A 16314-nucleotide genomic window follows, 5' to 3' on the forward strand; every position below is an offset into this window, starting at 1 on the left:
CCCTGGGCAACGTACCATGAGGCCCTGTAGCAAGGCTGAGTGGCCTCCCTCTGAGCAGGAGAGAGAGGGATGCTTACACGCCCCTTGGAGGGTGGAGCCTAGATCGCCCCATCCCTCTCGCCTGAAGTACCGGGGCGTGGCCGGAAGTATAAAAGACTGGCCCTGCAGCACAGTTGGGGGAGAGCCAGCGAAGGAGGAGGACGCTCAGCCTGTTCTCCCGAGAGGAACATGTGCCTGGCTGTTCATGATTTCCAGACAGCCCGGAGTACTTGCTGTCTGGCCCAGAGTACCCTGAAGAGCTGGAAGAGGCCTGCAGGCCGCAGCTACCAAGCCCCGGGGAGGCAGGAAGTAGCCCAGGGGCAGCCACGGAACAGCCGGCTGCAGAGCCCGGTGTGGCTCAGTCGGTGTGTTGCGGCTGGATCCCTGCCGATGCAGGGGTAACCAATCCTGCCCCTGCCAGGGCCCTGGGCTGGGACGTGGTGGAGTAGGGTGGGCCCGTGTCCCCCTGCCACCCCACCCCAGATGGCTGACCCCCTACACGATGCAAGGAGGCTCTAGCCCAGGACAGGAGCCCCTTATCTCTCACCTGGAAAGACTGTTTGCTGGCTATCTGGGCCCCGCCCAGGCTTAAACCAGCCCTGTACGGTCTGTTTGCTCGCTGTCTGCCTGAGCTCTACTCTGGCGAGAGCCAGCCCTTAAAGACTGTTTGGTTGTTGGCTGCTTGGGCCCAGCTCGGGCCGGGGCTACCCCTGATAGACTGTGTTGACGGGCGGACTACTTGAGCTACCCCAGCCCAGGCCAAAGCCTGGTAGTGACGGTTGGTCGCCCAGCCCTATTGTGGGCTCCCGGCTAACCCGCAAACCCTGGTCCTGACCAGACTGGGCCAACCTGAGTGGCCTCCCTCTGAGCGGGAGAGTGAGGGACACCTACACGCCCCTTACCCAGGGCATGATGACCCCTGGGTAATGTACCATGGGCACCTTAACCGGGGTGTGGTAACACCTGGGTAACATATCATGGGGCGCCTCACCTGGGGCACGGTTGTGACAGAGACCCCCTTGGGACTGTCACCTGACATGCTGAATTTACTTCTGAGTCTGTTTTCCCTGCCAGCTTGGGACTCCAGAACCCTGCCTTGTTGAGACAGACATGCTAGCCTGCTGCAACACAGACCCAGGTCTGGTCCACGCCCCCAAAGCTGCAGACTTTAAAAATGACCAAAAACTGCTCAGCAGGTCACCTCTCTCCAGCACCCAGACACCCAGCTCCCAATGGGATCCAAACCCCAAATAAATCAGTTTTACTCTGTATAAAGCTTTTACAGGGTAAACTCATAAATTGTACACCCTCTAACACTGGTAGAAAGATATGAACAGGTATTAATCACTTACTCTGGGTTCATTAATAAACAAAAGTGATTTTATTAAGTATAAAAAGTAGGATTTAAGTGGTTTCAAGTAATAACAGACACAACAACGTAAGTTACCAAGCCAAATAAAACAAAAACACACAAGTCTAAGCCTAATACATTAAGAAACTGTTTACAGGTAAAATCTCACCCTCAGAGATGTTCCCATAAGCTTCTTTCACAGGCTAGACTTCTTCCTAGTCTGGGCCCAATCCTTTCCCCTGGTATAGTCCTTGTTAGTTCCAGCTCAGGTGTTAACTCAGGGATTTTCATGACTGGCAGCCCCATTTGTTCTGTTCCACCCCCTTTTATAGCTTTGGCACAACGTGAGAATCTTGTCTCTCTGGATCCCCACCCATCCTTCTAAATGGAAAAGCACCAGGTTTAACATGGATTCCAGTATCAGGTGACATGATCACATGTCCTGTGAGACTCCAGCCTCCATTCTTCCAGGGCTGGACCACACATACCCAGGAAGGTTTGCAAGTAAACAGAGCCATGTACAGGCAATTGTCCTAGTCAATGGGAGCCATCCAGATTCCAAGCCACCATTAATGGCCCACACTTTGCATAATTACAGTAGGACCCCAGAGTTATATTTCATATTCCTAGTTTCAGATACAAGAATGATACATTCATACAAATAGGATGAACACACTCAGTAGATTATAAGCTTTGTAATGATACCTTACAAGAGACCTTTTGCCTAAAGCATATTCCAGTTACATTATATTCACACTCATTAGCAAATTTCCATAGAACATATGGAGTGCAACGTCACAATGGTAACCCCTGGTTAACGTATCATGGGGCGCCTTACCTGGGGCACAGTGCCCCTGGGTAACGTATCATGGGGTGCCTTACCTGGGGCATGGTGACCCATGGGTAATGTTGTGATGGGTTGGATCACATGTGTACCTTAGCTAAAGGTGCAAGGACTTTGTAACCTGCCACCAGTTCTAATTCTGCCATTTTCCCTGGCAACAAATCCTTCTCATGGACCAGGTCCCTCCTGACCACAGAAATCTCTGCACCAGTGTCCCTCAATCCCAGGAGTACTTTCCCATTAAGTTTAACAGCATGCATATGCTCACTGCTTGGTTGTGTAGAAGCAAACTTTACAAATCCTGTGTGGAAAGAGGCAGCAGCCTGGCTCTGAGAAGCAGCAGCTTCATGTGTTACCTGCTGCCTGTTCCCATTCAGGCAAGGAGATTTATTCCTCAGGTGGTCAGTGGATTTACAATTATAGCACCTCTTGGACTTCTCTGCTTGTACAGGAGATTTGGGACGAGTAACAGGGGAATGGGGAGGTGAACGCCCAGCCTCCTTTTTCCCCCAGGTGTAAAATGGTGATTCTGCTTTCCACCAACCCTGTACCTCTCTGCCAGTGGTTTATGTTTAATTGCAGCTTGTGACTGCTCAAAAGAGTTGCAAACTCAGTCAATCCACCCACTGCATCCACCTTTTTGTCTCACAAATACTGTTTTACATCATCACTACACATATTCAGGAATTGTTCCCGAGTAACCAAATCACACATTTCTTCCAAGCTTATAATGCAGGGATCGGCAACCTTTGGCACGCGGCTCGCCAGGGTAAGCACCCTGGCGGGCCGGGCCCATTTGTTTACCTGCCGTGTTCACAGGTTCGGCCAATCGCGGCTCCCACTGGCCGCGGTTCGCCATCCCAGGCCAATGGGGGCTGTGGGAAGTGGCACGGGCCGAGGGACGTGCTGGCTGCCGCTTCCCGCTTCCCACTGCCCCCATTGGCCTGGGACGGCCAACCACGGCCAGTGGGAGCCGTGATCGGCTGAACCTGCAGACGCGGCAGGTAAACAAACCGGCCCAGCCCGCCAGGGTGCTTACCCTGGCGAGCCGCGTGCCAAAGTTTGCCAATCCCCGTTATGCCTTTTCCCCCCTCACCCACTTATCTAACAAATCTCTCATTTCATTTACATAAGCCACATTACTCAATCCAGATCCGCTCTTAAGACTCCTGAATTTAACCCTGTAGGTTTCAGGTGTAATCTGAAACGGTTTCAAAACCAGTTCCTTAAATTTACTATAGTTTGAAGCATCATCAATAGGCATCTTATTGAATATGTCCAGAGCTCTTCCAGTCAATTTTGCTACCAATGTGGTCATTTTTTGATCGTCAGGAATTGTATGGAGGGTGCACAGTCTCTCAAAGGTGATGAAATATTCGGCAGTGTCACTGGACTCATCATACTGTGGACATAGTCGTTCCCATTTGTGGATTTTTGGGGAAGTGGGGCCAGCTGCTGGAGGGTTTTGTCTCTTCCACTCCATAACAGCCAGTTCATGCTTCTGGGCCTCAATCTGGGCCTGTATTTCTCTGTCCCTTAATTCCGGGGCTCTTTTGTCCCTGGCTGTCTCTGCTTCCATAGCTCTTTTGTGAGCAGCTTCCTCCCTGGCTGCCTCTGCTTCTTTGAGCTTCAATTGAAACTCCCTTTGCCTTCTCTTCTGCTTCCAGTCTGGCCAGCTCTAGTTTAGTAGCTGCCTCACTGCTAGTCATTTTCGTGCTTTCTTGTGCTGGGCCACACCCCTCTGCAGTTCACTGAAACTGGGATGCACTCAGCTCAGGGGCTTCTTAGTTAACAGACACTTGCCCAGTGCCCAGTGTTCAGCCGTTCTGGGCAATTTGCAACCTGTGCAGTTTTAGTTTCTTCTGATCTTCACTCTTACTTATTTTGCTTATTTTTCTGTCCCTATTTCCCTTACCCGAAATAAGCAAACAGAAAATAACAAACCACTTTGTTCTCCAGCCAACACACTTAAAACTCACTTAAAATCACTACCAGTATTTCAAAGCAATCAGCTGTGCACAGACCCAGCTCAGTGTGCCACTATGACAGGTTAGGTCACAGAAACCCCCTTGGGACTGCCACCTGATGTGGTAGGACTACCTCTGAGCCCGTTTTCCCTGCCAGCTTGGGACTCCAGTACCTTGCCTTGTTTGGGCCAGTCATGATTGTCTGCTGCAAACACAGATCCAAGTCTGAACCACATCCCCCACAAGCTGCAGGCTTAACTGAAAACAGCTTAAGAAGTGTTCCTGTCTCCAGCACTCAGATGCCCAGCTCCCAATGGGGTCCAAACCCCAAATAAATCCATTTTACCCTGTATAAAGCTTATACAAGGTAAACTCAAATTTTCGTCCTCTAACACAGAGAGATATGCACAGCTGTTTGCCCCCCCCCCCAAGTATTAATACTTACTCTGGGTTAATTAATAAGTAAAAAGTGATTTTATTAAATACAAAAAGTAGGATTTAAGTGGTTCCAAGTAATAACAGACAGAACAAAGTAAAATACTAAACAAAATAAAATAAAACATGCAAGTCTAATGCCTAATACAGTAGGAAACCAAATGCAGGTAAATCTTACCCTCAGAGATGTTCCAATAAGCTTCTTTGACAGACTAGCCTCCTTCTAGTCTGGGCCCAATCCTTTCCCCGGTACAGTCCTTATTCCAGCTCAGTTGGTAGCTAGGGGATTTCTCCTGACTGCAGCCCCCTTTGTTCTGTTCCACCCCCTTACATAGCTTTGGCACAAGGCATGAATTTTGTGTCTCTTTGGGTCCCCACCCCTCCTTCTAAATAGAAAAGCACCAGTTTAAAGATGGATTCCAGTTCAGGTGACATGATCATATGTCACTGTAAGACTTCATTATCCACTTGCCAGCACACACGTATACAGGAAGACTGGTAAAGTAAACAGAGCCATCTACAGTCAATTGTCCTGGTTAATGGGAGCCATCAAGATTACAAACCACCATTAATGGCCCACACTTTGCACAATTACAATAGGACCTCAGAGTTATATTTCATATTTCTAGTCTCAGATACAAGAATGATACATTCATACAAATAGGATGAATACATGCAGAATAACATATCTGTGCAAAGGTTATGTTACATGGCATATCTAGCATAAAACATATTCCAGTTATTTCTATAAAGCATTAAGGGGTGCAACGTCACAAACTTATCATGGGGCACCTTACCCAGGGCACGGTGACCCATGGGTATCATACCATGGGACTCCTTGCCCAGGGCACACCGACCTGTGGGTAACATACCATGGGACTCCTTACCCGGGGCACAGTGCCCTGTCATGTAGGTACCAGGCGGTGCCTTACCCAGAACACAGCGACCCCTGGGTAATGTAGCATGGGGAGCCTTACGCGGGGCACTGTGACCCTTGGGTAACGTACCATGGGGTGCCTTATGCAGAGCTCAGCAACCCCTGGATAACGTTCCATGGGGCGCCTGACATGGGGCACCACGACTCCTCGGTAATGTACCATGCGCACCTTACACGGGGCACGGTCATCCCTGGGTAACGTACCCTGGGATGCCTTACCCAGGGCACACCGACACTTGGGTGACGTACCATAGGGTGCCTTATGCAGAGCTTGGCAACCCCTGGGTAACGTTCCATGGGGCGCCTTATACAGGGCGCCGCGACCCCTGGGTAACATACCATGGGGCACATTACACAGGGCATGGCGCCTCCTGGGTAATGTAGCATGGGACACCTTACCCGGTGTACGGCGACCGCTGGGTAATGTACCATGTGGCACCTTACCTGGGGCACAGTGCCCTGTGGGTAAGGTATCATGCGCACCTTACGCAGGGCACGGTCACCCCTGGGTAAGGTACCATAGGGCGCCTTACCCAGGACACGGTGACCCCTGGGTAACTGTGACGTTCCTCTCTGGTGTTATATGGACCCGAGATCTGCTAGGTCACTCCAGTTGTTTAGTCTGGGAGCCAGCCTTACCCTGCTTTGCTGTGAGAACCACCACTCCTGGGCTGTTCACACACAGCCTCTGCCATGTAAGCTGCTCCTTGGATCATGCAACCGAATGACACTAGCCAATATCTCCGGTCCCAGACACAACCCTAGGAACTTCCGTCTTGCAGTGTCCAGTTATGCCCGCTGGACGCTGCAAGCTTATATGAGTTTGTCAATTTAACAAAGAAATTGATATGTACCAGGTTTGTTATCCCAAGGGGAGTCTCTGACACACCTTAAACCAAATGCACTGCTTCAGGTAGAAAAAACAAACAAATGTATTAACTACCAAGGTAGATTTTAAGTGATTATAAGTCAGAGCATAACAAGTCAGATTTGGTCAAATGAAACAAAAGCAAAACGCATTTTATGCTGATCTTAACACTTTCAATGCCCTTACACACTTAGATGCTTCTCACCACAGCCTGGCTGGTTGCCCTTCAACCAGGCTCTTCCCTTTGATCAGCGCTTCAGTCACTTGGTGGTGATGTCTGTAGATGGAGGTGGAAGAGAAAGGAAGCATGGCAAACATCTCTCCCTTTTATCATGTTCTTTCCTCCCTCAACTTCAGGGTCAGGTGAGCATTACCTCATCGCAGTCCCAAAACTGACCAAAGGAAGGTGGGTGACTCACTCGAGAGTCCAATAGACCCTTTGTTTTTGCCTAGGCCAGTGTCCTTTGTTCCTGTGAGGCTGGGCTGGGTTTGTCCCATACATGCCCTGATGAGGGGTGAACTGACCCTCTCCTTCTGGAGAGTTTTTGCCTGGGCTTGCTTTAAGCTATGAGGACACATTTTCAGCCTCATAACTATATACATGAAATTACATCCTATAACATTACTATAACAATGATTACTATAACATTACCATAACAACAATGCTCAGTACATCATGAGCCTTCCAAAGACACCTGACATGACAAACTTTGCATTGGATACCACACAATCATATTATAAGGATGAACATGGGGGTTCCCCTGAGGTACAGAGCATCACAACTCCCCCCTTAGTCAGTGACTGACCCTCTTGCAGTAAACTATCTCAAAGGCAGTTTATGTTATAGTTCTTTTGGCATCCAACCATTAAGGCAAGGAGGCAGTGTGCCTCAGTTTCCACATTCACACACAGCAAACCAGGTTTTTTATGGTTTCTCTGCTGTAATGAGCTTTAAACTTGTTTACAGGTATTAATTGAAAAGTAACATTATCATAAGGTTTAACATCAGTAACAACATTCTTATCCCAAAACTTACCATTAATACCAAAATTTTTATCTCAGATGTGTGTTTACAAGTATCTTTATAATACCACGCCCTCTGTTCAGATAGTCTAGTTTGAGGTTAGTTTGTTCATTACCCATTGTGTCCTTTGACTCTTTTCCATGTAATCAGTCACTAGCTTTTCCTTCCCTCCAGTGTTCCCCTCTGTGTGGGCTCTTAATTTAATCATGTTTCTGGAATTTTGGTGCCTCAGGGTCTGGCAAGAAAGGTGTTCAGGGGGATCCTACACATTGGCTGGCCCTTTGGGAAGCAGTCTCCCAACCCCAGGACTGTACATATGTAGAAAATCCAGCTCTCCTTTTGGGGTTACCCTGTGTTTCCCTCTCCCAGCACTGAGTCCTTCCCTGCCCCCTAGAGGGCTGCGATCTGTGCTCTCTGGGCTAGATGTGTTTACCCTTTGATCAGATGCACCTTTTCCCAAAAGCTTTCTGTCACGGGGCTGGACTCACCCCTGCAGCACCTCCTGCTGGTCATCCAGGGAATTAGCGTTTCCAGCTCCAGAGCGCCCTTTGCAGGCCTGTGTCCCACTTGCCACTGGGCCCAGGTCCCTCCTGGACCCCGGAGCTCCTTTCAGGCCAGGGTGCTGCCCCCTGGCAGTACCCCCCACACACACAGATCTGGGTCTCCCCTCCCCGGGGAACCCCCAACCTTGCCTCAGTCTATGGCCACTGCCAGTCATCACCTACCCCCATTCTCTGGGGCAGACTGCAGTGTAAGTGCCACTCATCACCGGCAAGTGGGGTTTGGACCTGCTGCCTCTGCCTACCCTTGGGCTGCCCTCTGCAACCCCAGTACCCTTTCTGGCCTTTAACAAGGCCTGCAGCATGGGGGATTTCCAGGCTGGAGCTCCCCCAGATCCTCTTGCCTTCCCCCAGCCATGCTCCACTTTAGGTACCCTGCTCAGCTCCCCAGCAGCCAGGCCCTTCTCCCTCAGCAAGCTAGAGAGAGACTGACTACTCCTGGCCCACTGCGCTCTTATGAGGTCCAGCTGGGCCCTGATTGGGGCATGGCCACAGATGCGGCTGTTTCCCCAATCAGCCTTTCCCCAGCCACAGCCCTCCCCAGGGCTGCTTTTAACCCCTCCGGACAGGAGCGGGGTGACTACCCTGCTACACTTTCCGATAACTGCTTTCTGTGTCTCACCAGCATGGGGGAAAACACCCCCTTCTCTGTCAGTTGGGTCATTTGCATTCTGGCAAACTAGCACGTGGCAATTTCCTGGTCCCAGCTCCTCTGTTATCACAGGCATTGGAGGTGCATCTTGATTTAAAGAGACACAGTTACTTTCCAAAAACTTATCAGAAATAGCATCCTGAAAAATTGGGACCTGGATTGTGGTACCCTCCTCCACCCCTTTCTCTGTCCCTGAGAAGTCAGCTGTGGGACTGCTCCCCTCCAGGAGGTCGGTTACACAGTTCCTTCTCAAAACCTGGGTCACAGGCTGAGTGCCTGAGTGCACAGATGCTGACCCAGCCACCCTCCTAGTGTCCTGGCCATCCTGCCCCAAGTGACTAGTGAGGAGACATTCTTGTACCCCCACTATTCCTTCCCCAGTCTCCTCCCCTGGGCCCCCTCCTAAGACACATTTCTCTGTGCCTCCTAGGAAGGGTTCTGTCTCTTGTTCAGCTGCAAAACTCTGCCAGCTAATGAATGGGACAGTTTCCTTAATCCCTGACAACACCTCTCCTGCCCCTGCGCCAGAGGGCATGTTGCCTTCTCCTGGAAAGGAGCTAGTCTCAGCCCCTCCCATACTTGGAAGCACCCGGCTTCCCTGTGTTACAGAGTCACAGGAATCCTCACCCACCTCAGTGGTTTCTGAGATTCCCTGCCCCTTCTCTGGGCTCTCCTCTGGGACACATTTCTCCCTGCTCTTTAGAGCCGGGTTTGTCTCTGGTTCAGCTGCGACCTGCTGGCAGCTAACAACCTGGACAGTTCTCTCCCTAGCAGGCATTACACCCCCATCCCTTCCTGATGTAGTGTTGCCTCCAGCTGCAGTGCAGGAGATGGTCTCAACCACCCTTCCACCAGGAAGCATATGGCTCCCCCCACTGCCGAAGAATCAAGGGAGACACTCTCCCATTCTCTCAGCAGTTCCTGAGACCTTTCCCTTTCCCTCGGGGGTCCCAGCATAAAACTCCCTCCTGCTTCAGGCAAATACTTTAACCTGAGCTACACGGAAAAAATGATTACCAAGGAGCAGGTCGACTAGGAGGTGTTCTATTACCCCCACAGTCAAAACACTTTCCAACCCTTCCCAAACCACATGGATTTTAGCTAGTGGTACAAGGAATTTGCTTTTGCCCACCCCCACAATCTCTGCCATTTGGCCAGGTAGCATACTGGACTTTAGGACTACACTCTGCTTAACCAGAGAGATCTGGGCCCCTGTATCCCTCTGCCCCAAGTACTCCCTTCCATTAATTTGGACAGCCTTAACATGCTCTATATCTGGTTCTGCAGAGGCTAACATCACAAAACCAATATGTCTTCTGCTTTTACAGGAGATTTGGGATGAGGATTAGAGGAATGTTTTTGGGTAAGAGAATATTTAGGCTCCCAACCCCCTTCTCTCTTTCCAGGGGCAAAATGGGATCCTCCCTTCCCACCAAACCCCCTTTTCTGTGGCCTGCTCTCAATAGACACTCGATTCTGTTCGAAGGCATCAGCTAAAAAAGCCATCTCATCCACAGATTACATCTTTGTCCCATAGACGCTGCTTTACATCAGCCTTACATATGTTTAGGAAATGCTTTTGAGCAACAAGATCCAATGTTCCCTCAAAACTTGCCACCTCTTTACCTCTCACCCATTTTCCCAACAAATCTTTCATTTTCATAGAATCATAGAATCATAGAATATCAGGGTTGGAAGGGACCTCAGGAGGTCATCTAGTCCAACCCCCTGCTCAAAGCAGGACCAATTCCCAACTAAATCATCCCAGTCAGGGCTTTGTCAAGCCGGGCCTTAAAAACCTCCAAGGAAGGAGACTCCACCACCTCCCTAGGTAACGCATTCCAGTGCTTCACCACCCTCCTAGTGAAATAGTGTTTCGTAATATCCAACCTAGACCTCCCCCACTGCAACTTGAGACCATTGCTCCTTGTTCTGTCATCTGCCACCACTGAGAACAGCCGAGTTCCATCCTCTTTGGAACCCCCCTTCAGGTAGTTGAAGGCTGCTATCAAATCCCCCCTCATTCTTCTCTTCTGGAGACTAAACAATCCCAGTTCCCTCAGCCTCTCCTCATAAGTCATGCGCTCCAGACCCCTAATCATTTTTGTTGCCCTCCGCTGGACTCTTTCCAATTTTGCCACATCCTTCTTGTAGTGTGGGGCCCAAAACTGGACACAGTACTCCAGATGAGGCCTCACCAATGTCGAATAAAGGGGAACGATCACGTCCCTCGATCTGCTGGTAATGCCCCTACTTATACAGCCCAAAATGCTGTTAGCCTTCTTGGCAACAAGAGCACACTGTTGACTCATATCCAGCTTCTCGTCCACTGTGACCCCTAGGTCCTTTTCTGCAGAACTGCTACCTAGCCACTCGGTCCCTAGTCTGTAGCAGTGCATAGGATTCTTCCGTCCTAGGTGCAGGACTCTGCACTTGTCCTTGTTGAACCTCATCAGGTTTCTTTTGGCCCAATCCTCTAATTTGTCTAGGTCCCTCTATATCCGATCCCTACCCTCTAGTGTATCTACCATGCCTCCTAGTTTAGTGTCATCGGCAAACTTGCTGAGAGTGCAGTCCACACCATCCTCCAGATCATTAATAAAGATATTAAACAAAACCGGCCCCAGGACCGACCCTTGGGGCACTCCGCTTGAAACTGGCTGCCAACTAGACATGGAGCCATTGATCACTACCCGTTGAGCCCGACTATCTAGCCAGCTTTCTATCCACCTTACAGTCCATTCATCCAGCCCATACTTCTTTAACTTGGCAGCAAGAATACTGTGGGAGACCGTATCAAAAGCTTTGCTAAAGTCAAGGAATAACACATCCACTGCTTTCCCCTCATCCACAGAGCCAGTTATCTCCTCATAGAAGGCAATTAGGTTAGTCAGGCACGACTTCCCCTTGGTGAATCCATGCTGACTGTTCCTGATCACTTTCCTCTCCTCTAAGTGTTTCATAATTGATTCCTTGAGGACCTGCTCCATGATTTTTCCAGGGACTGAGGTGAGGCTGACTGGCCTGTAGTTCCCCGGATCCTCCTCCTTCCCTTTTTTAAAGATGGGCACTACATTAGCCTTTTTCCAGTCATCCGGGACCTCCCCCGATCGCCATGAGTTTTCAAAAATAATGGCTAATGGCTCTGCAATCTCATCCGCCAACTCCTTTAGCACCCTCGGATGCAGCGCATCCGGCCCCATGGACCTGTGCACGTCCAGTTTTTCTAAATAGTCCCGAACCACTTCTTTCTCCACAGAGGGCTGGTCACCTCCTCCCCATATTGTGCTATCCAGTGCAGCAGTCTGGGAGCTGACCTTGTTTGTGAAGACAGAGGCAAAAAAATCATTGAGTACATTAGCTTTTTCCACATCCTCGGTCACTAGGTTGCCTCCCTCATTCAGTAAGGGGCCCACACTTTCCTTGACTTTCTTCTTGTTGCTAACATACCTGAAGAAACCCTTCTTGTTACTCTTAACATCTCTTGCTAGCTGCAACTCCAAGTGTGATTTGGCCTTCCTGATTTCACTCCTGCATGCCTGAGCAATATTTTTATACTCCTCCCTGGTCATTTGTCCAATCTTCCACTTCTTGTAAGCTTCTTTTTTGCGTTTAAGATCAGCAAGGATTTCACTGTTTAGCCAAGCTGGTCGCCTGCCATATTTACTATTCTTTCTACACATCGGGATGGTTTGTTCCTGCAACCGCAATAAGGATTCTTTAAAATACAGCCAGCTCTCCTGGACCCCTTTGCCCTTCATGTTATTCTCCCAGGGGATCCTGCCCATCTGTTCCCTGAGGGAGTCAAAGTCTGCTTTTCTGAAGTCCAGGGTCCGTATTCTGCTGCTCTCCTTTCTTCCTTCTTCAATATTTTGTTTACATATTGCCCATTACTCATACCAATATCCCTCTTAAGATTCTTAAATTTAACTCTATATGTTTCAGGGGTAATCTGAAAACTTGGTAAAACAGTATCTTTAAATTTACAATAGTCTAAAGCATCTTCAATAGGCATTCCATTGAATATGTTTGAGCTTTACCATTAATTTCGTAATCAGGATAGGAACTCGCTTACATGAAATCACTGATGGTATCACACACAGTCTTTCGAAGGTAGTCAGATATTCAGCAATATCCTCCTCACTGTGTGCAGGACATAAGTATTCCCATTTCTGGGTCTTTGGAGTGATGGGGGTCATTGGGGTTGGGGGGGGGGTTGGTTCTGCTTCTCTAGCAGGTCCAGCTGGTGTTTTCACTCTCTCTCTTTCTTCCCACTCTCTCTCTTTTTCTTCCATGGCCCTTGTGTGTGCAGCCTCCTCCCTGGCTGCCTCTGCCTCCATAGTTTCCCTGGCCGCAGCTGCTTCTTTGAGCCTCATTTCTACCTGCCCCATTTGAAACTCATGGTCCTTTGCCTTCTCTGCAGCTTCCAGTATGGCCAGCTCTATTTTTGTAGCTGCCTCACTGGTAGTCGTTTTTCTGCTTTCTTGTGCTTATTTCCCTCACCCGAAATAAACAATCAGAAAATAACAAAACTGTGACCTCCTCCTGACTGTTCTTAGCCACTGCACTTAAAACTCACTTAAAATCACAACTGTCAGTGCTTAAAGTGTGAACTTCACTTGGAGTAAGAAGCCGTACATACATCCTGCTCATTGCACCACTGTGATGTTCCCCTCTGGTGTTATCTGGACCCGTGATCTGCTAAGTCACTCCAATCGTTGGCTCTGGGAGCCAGCCTTACATTGCTTTGCTGTGAGAACCACCACTCCTGGGCTGTTCACACACAGTCTTTGGCGAGTAAGCTGCTCCTTGGATCGTGTAACTGAATGACACTAGCCAATATCTCCGGTCCCAGACACAACCCTAGGAACCTCTGTCTTGCAGTGTCCAGTTATGCCCGTTGGACGCTGCAAGCTTATATGAGTTCGTCAATTTAACAAAGACATTGATAAGTACCGGGCTTGTTATCCCAAGGGGAGTCTCTGACATGCTTTAAAGCAAATTCACTGCTTCAGGTAGAATAAACAAACAAATTTATTAACTACCAAGGTAGATTTTAAATGATTATAAATCAGAGCATAACAAGTCAGATCTGGTCAAATGAAACAAAAGCAAAACACATTCTATGCTGATCTTAACACTTTCAGTGCCCTTACACACTTAGATACTTCTCACCACAACCTGGCTGGTTGCCCTTCAACCAGGCTCTCCCCTTTGATCAGCGCTTCAGTCACTTGGTGGTGATGTCTGTAGATGGAGGTGGAAGAGAGAGAGAGAGCATGGCAAACATCTCTCCCTTTTATCATGTTCTTTCCTCCCTCTTGGCTTTGCCCCCCGCAACTTCAGAGTCAGGTGAGCATTACCTCATCGCAGTCCCAAAACTGACCAAAGGAAGGGGGGTGACTCACTCAAGAGTCCAATAGACCCTTTGTTTTTGCCTAGGCCAGTGTCCTTTGTTCCTGTGAGGATGGGCTGGGTTTGTCCCATACATGCCCTATGAGGGGTGAACTGACCCTCTGCTTCTGGACAGTTTTTGCTTTAAGCTATGAGGACACATTTTCAGCCTCATAACTATATACATGAAATTACAACCTATAACATTACTATAACAACGATTACTATAATATTACCATAACAACAATGCTCAGTACATCATGAGCCTTCCGAAGACACCCGACATGACAAACTTTGCATTAGATACCACACAATCATATTATAAGGATGAACATGGGGGAGCTGGGTGTTCCCTTGAGGTACAGAACGTCAAACTAACATACCATAGGCCTCCTTACCCGAGGCACGGCAACCCCTACGTAACATACCATGGGGAGCCTTACCTTGTGCACAGCGGCCTCTGGGTAACATACCATGGGGCGCCTTATCAGGGGCTCAGTGATCCCTGGGTAATGTACCATGGGGTTCCTTCCGCAGGGCACGGAGACCTCTGGGTAACGCACCATGGGGCGCCTTACTCAGGGTAGTGCGACCCCGGGGTAATGTACCATGGGGCGCCTTACCCAGGATGCAGTCATCCCTCGATAACATGCCATGGGGCGCCTTAGCAGGGGATTGGTAACCCCTGCATAACATACCATGGAGCGCCTTACGCACGGCCCTTCGTCTCCTGGGTAACATGCCATGGTGCACCTTACCTAGGGCACGGCGACCTCTGCATAATGTACCATTTGGCGCCTTACTTGGAGCACAGTGACCCATGGGTAAGGTAAAATGGGGCTCCTTACCTGGGGTATGGTGACCCCTGGGTAACATACATGGGGCACCTTACCCAGGGCACGGTGAGCCGTGGGTAACATACCACGGGGCACCTTACCAAGGGCTTGATGACTCATGCGTAACGAACCATGGGGCTCCTTACAAAGTGCACGTCAACCCCTGGGTAACGTACCATGGGGCACCTTACCCGCGGCAAGCTGACCCCTGGGTAACGTATCATGGGGTGCCTTACCCAGGTCACAGCGACTCCTGGGTGATGTATTATAGGGGACCATACCCAGTATACGGTGACCCCTGGGTAACGTACAGTAGAGCTCCTTTCACGGGGTATGGCAACTCCTGCGTAACATACCATGGGGCGCCTTACCTGGGGCACGGTGACCCATGGTAACATATCATGGGGCTCCTTACCCAGGGCGCGGGGACCCCTGGCTAACATAGCATGGGGCGCCTTACAAACGGCACGGTGACCGCTGGGTAATGTACCATGGGGAGATTTATGCAGTACAGTGCGATTGCTGGGTAATGTACCATGGGGCGCCATACCCAGGACACAATGACCCCTGGGTAAATTACCATAGGGCTCCTTACCCAGGGCACGGTGTCCCCTGGGTAATGTACCATGGGGCGCCTTACCCAGGGTGCCCCTGGGTACCATACCATGGAGCCCCTTATGAGGGGTACGGTGACCCCTGGGTAACGTACATGGGTGACTTTCCCAGGGCATGGTGACCCCAGGTAACTTTCCATGGGGCTCCTTACATGTGGCACGGAGACCCCTGGCTAACATAGCATGGGGCGCCATACAAAGAGCACGCGACCGCTGGGTAATGTACCATGGGGCACTGTACCCAGGACATGGTGACCCCTGGGTACCTTACGATGGGACACCTTACCCAGGGCACTGCAAACCCTGGGTAACGTACTATGGGACACCTTATGCAGGGCACGGTGACCCCTTGATAACATACCATAGGATGCCTTACCAAGGGCATGGTGACCCCTGGGTAACGTACCTGGGGCTCCTTTCCCAGGGCATGGTGACCCCGTGGTAACATACCATGGGGCACCTTACGCAGGGCACGGTGATCCCTGGGTAACATACGGTGAAGCACCTTACCCAGGGCACGGTGACCCCTGGTTAACGTACCATGGGGCGCCTTACCCTGGACATGGTGACCCCGGGTAACATAGCATTGGGCGCCTGACCCGGGGCACGGTGACCCTAGGGTAACATATCATGGGGCACCTTACCCAGGGCATGGTGCCCCTGGGTTATGTACCATGGAGCCCCTTACGAGGGGCACGGTGAGCCATGGGTAATGTACGATGGGGCACCTTACCCGGGGCACGCCGACCCCTGGGTAACATACCATGGGGCTCCTTACCAAGGGCACGGTGAC

General features: G+C 50.1%; 1 protein-coding gene across 1 annotated transcript in view; it reads left to right on the plus strand.

Annotated features, from left to right (window-relative positions):
* The window catches only part of LOC113405263 (putative ciliary rootlet coiled-coil protein 2), a gene marked incomplete at its 3' end in the record, with an annotated part of 40676 nt that overhangs the window by 9137 nt on the left and 15225 nt on the right, over nucleotides 1-16314 (plus strand). The window lies entirely within an intron of this gene.

Source organism: Terrapene carolina, unplaced genomic scaffold (assembly GCF_002925995.2).
Source record: "Terrapene carolina triunguis isolate 2854851 unplaced genomic scaffold, T_m_triunguis-2.0 Scaffold34800, whole genome shotgun sequence".
Lineage (NCBI taxonomy): Eukaryota > Metazoa > Chordata > Testudines > Emydidae > Terrapene > Terrapene triunguis.